Raw genomic sequence first — 4,147 nt, forward strand, 5'->3', positions numbered from 1 at the left:
TTACAATGTGAATAGGACTTTTTTTTCTGTTAAATGAATGTGACATGTTGTTGTGAGCCATCAATGAAGACTAAAACTGGCAAAGCTCTGCTTTACAATCGGCATCTTGGCACTGGGCCGTTGGAAATTGATCTGTTTTACAAGAAATGCTCAAGTACAGATTTGGTAAGTGATGGTTTATTTAAATAAAATTAAGTCTGAAAAAGTACAGTGACAAATTAATGCCACATGAATCATAATATGGACGTATAAGATTTGATCTCCATTTAAACAGTATCTGTGATGGTGATATAACAAAAAATGAGGCCACTTTTACATTTTTGTAGTTCATTGTGCAATTTATGCAAATTTTTTATTTATGGATTGATGTGGAAAAAGTAAGTCCACCTCTACCTTGACATCAACATGTCAGAGGCTAATAATTAGAATCGGGACCAAATGATTAGAACAAGGGGGTCCTCCATTGTGGTCCTGCAGGTTTTCCTCCCCACTAATTTCCCAATTAGAAGACAGTCCTCGCTGATAATGAAAATTGCTATGTTACTGTTTGGCTTCTTAATGCTTTCATTCATCCAAGAGAACTTTTAATTGCACTGTAGAGTTTTCCTCTCTGAGAACGTTATCCATGCGTCTCGTGGACCACAACAGATTTAATCTAAATGGCCCTTCCAATTCTGCTTTTCATTTATTTTTAAACATTCTTTTTGGGTTTTAAAAGGAAGCACGTTTCCTTATTAACCAATATTTGTTAAAGAAAAACGGGCAACAATTAAAATTTCAATACAGCTGCTACAAACTAAAGTATGTAGTTAAGGGTTCTGAATTGTAACAGACAAGAGAACTAAAAGTAAGCACAAAAATGCTTTGCTTTAGTAGTAAATAAGTGGGTTCTAATTAAGAAATCGGTTCAAGTGAAAACCTGCAGCCACTGCGGACCACCAGGTTTGTAGCTGCTACAGTGTAACTAAAATCTGTCTTTGAATGAAAGTGCTAATAAGCCATCTACGTTATCAGCAATGATTGTGTTTTTTTTTTTTAATCTTTTTATTTTATTAATTTTATTGGGCGGCACGGTGGCGCAGTGGGTAGCGCTGCTGCCTCACAGTTAGGAGACCTGGGTTCACTTCCCGGGTCCTGCGTGGAGTTTGCATGTTCTCCCCGTGTCTGTGTGGGTTTCCTCCCACAGTCCAAAGACATGCAGGTTAGGCGCATTGGCGATCCTAAATTGTCCCTACTGTGTGCTTGGTGTGTGTGTGTGCCCTGTGGTGGGCTGGCGCCCTGCCCAGGGTTTGTTTCCTGCCTTGCATCTGTGCTGGCTGGGATTGGCTCCAGTAGACCCCCGTGACCCTGTATTTAGGATATAGTGGGTTGGAGAATGGATGGATTAATTTTATTGTAATCATTCCATGCAAATAGATCAATTTTTACAAAAAATAGGATTGAAAACAAATTGATGCCCACCCCTGAGAAAGAGAGCATGGCCAGCGGAGTAAAAGTTAAAACTTGTAAATATACCTAAATTGATGAGTTTAATAGGGGAATAGAGATGAATGGAGAAGAAAAAGAAATGCAGAGAGAAATACTTCCTCTTTGCTTTAAGAGCTTATTCTAAAATATTATTGATTCGATCCTGTCAGGTTTTGAAAAAGTTCTGCACAGATCCTCCACCTGAGAATTTGATTTTTTCCAATTTCAAATAATATAAAACATCAGTTACCCACTGACTTAAACGAGGAGAGTTAGGATCCTTCCAGTTTAGGAGAAAAAGTCTACGTGCCAATAGTGTAGTGAATGCAATCACAGTTTGTTTGTCCTTCTCCACTTTAAGCCCCTCTGTGAGCCCACCAAACACAGCTGTTAGTGGATTAGGAGGGATTGTGACACCAAGGCTGTCTGAAAGGCATTTAAAGATTTTGGTCCGGCATGATAATTTAGTGCAGGCCCAAAACATGTGGCCCAGTGAGGCTGGGACTTGATTGTAGCGCTCGCAGGTTGGATCCTGCCCTGCAAACATTTTGGACATTTTTAAGTGAGACAGATGTGCTCGATTATATAATTTAGAGTTGTATAATTGTATGCTTTGCCCATATGGAGCTCGAGTGAATTCTCTGCATTGCTACCCTCCACTCCTTTTCGGAGATGCTGAGTGAGAGATCTTTTTCCCTGTGTCCTCTTGGATCTTTGAAAGGGAGGGACTGTAAAATAATGTCATATATTGCAGAGATGCTGTCTTAAGTTCTCGAAATTGAGCAATATTTTTTCAAGCATGAAGGAGGGTGCGAGATGAAGGGAAAATCGGGCAGGTTCTGTTTAACAAAGTTCCTAATTTGAAAATAGTGAAAGAAATGTGTAGCTGGAAAGTTTAAATTTGGAATGTAATTGTTCATAGGATGGAAAGACGACGTCTGTATAAAGATCTCTAAGCAATTTAATCCCAGATCTTTTCTAGATATTAAAAACTGCATATGTTTGTGAGGGTTGAAAAAGGTGGTTCTCTTGCAGAAGTGCCACAGATAAAAGATTCTCCATCTTAAAATGCTTTCTACATTGGTTCCCTTGCAGAAGTGCCACAGATAAAAGATTCTCCATCTTAAAATGCTTTCTACATTGGTTCCATATTCTGAGTGAGTGAAGCACAATTAGGTTATTAGTAAATTGGTGATAATTTGCATTTTTGAGGCACAAAGCAGGGAATATAAAGAAGTACTGCAGGATTTTATTTTTGTTGCGGAACAAGCCTGTGTATGTTCATCTATTTGTGTCCAGGTTTTTATAGCTTGTATGTTTGCTGCCCAGTAATAAAACTGGAAGTTAGGTAGAGCCATGCCACCTTTTGTCTTTGTAGGGTCGCTCTTTGGACGGGTGGATGTTTTGAGTTCCAAATAAATGAAGTTATTGTTGAATCTAATTGCTTAAAAATGATGGTGTTCTAATTTAGCAACTGGTTTGAATGAAAACCTGTGGCCACTGCGGCCCTCGCGGCCCTCCAGGACCGTGATTGAGGACCCCCTGCTCTAAGGGCTGCTTTGTTACAGAGCCTGGGCAGCTTGCCACTATGAATCCTGCAGGGGAGTTTGAGGTTAATGTGAGACCATCTGTCACAAGACTGATGCTCAACCGAAACGTGGACCTTGCAACATGGCAATGGCCCTAAACATAATACCAGTAAATCCACCAGGAACTTGCCAAAAAGAAAGAAATGAAGGGCTCTGGAATGGCCAAGTCAAAGCATGGAAATGAATCCCACCAGGGATGCCGTGGGGGTGTTTGAAACAGGCTGTGGATGCGAGGCACCCCTTAAATGTCACAAAGATTAAAGAACTCTGCATATAGGGTTGCAAAAAGTGTTCGAGTCAGGCAGTTACAGAAAATGCTGACTTCAGGGACAATACCAGCTAACTTTTCCACCAATGGAAATAATAATAATAATATCTTTGCATTTATATAGCGCTTTTCTCGCTACGCAGGGTAATTTTTTGTGAATCAATTATAACAAAGTCAGATTTTCATTGTTTCTTAAATCGCCTTTATCTAAAGGTGCTGCTTAAATGAAGATCAAATCTTGACGTGTCCACATACGTTAAAAAGCAGAAAGAATTTCATGGGGTGTCACTTCTTTTTCACACGACCTTTCTAAAGAAATGCATTGATTCAGCTGCAAGTGGTTTAACCCTGATTTAATATTTTACGTATATTTTCCAAGGATCATGAAAAAAATAACTCTACATTTCATGTTATTCTGTATACGCAGCACGGTGTCTGTTAATGGAAGGCCGAGATGTTTGATGATGGCTCTCTGACTAATCCAGGATCTGAAACCGCAGGCGCTGGGGAAGAATTGTGGATGGTTTTGTTAGAGCCTGAGCCTCATTTAGTTGTCACCATCTGATCATTGGGGTCTTGTCAAGGACAACCCTCTCTCCCTCCCTCATCAATGCAAACGTTTTGACTCCTACAGCAGGAGTTCTTACCTCTAACTCCGGGCTGACCGGGTTTCATTGCTCCAGTGAGTGGGGTAGATGTTGTGAAGCAGATTAGAGTGATGAGCGGGTACTGTGGAAATAAAAACAAAATGGAATTTCTTTTAAATTCTGCTGACTATCCTGGTTTGGGACTGGACATCTAGCCTGCCTTTCTCAATCGCGTG

This window comes from Polypterus senegalus, chromosome 17 (assembly GCF_016835505.1).
Source record: "Polypterus senegalus isolate Bchr_013 chromosome 17, ASM1683550v1, whole genome shotgun sequence".
Classification (NCBI taxonomy): Eukaryota; Metazoa; Chordata; class Cladistia; order Polypteriformes; family Polypteridae; genus Polypterus; species Polypterus senegalus.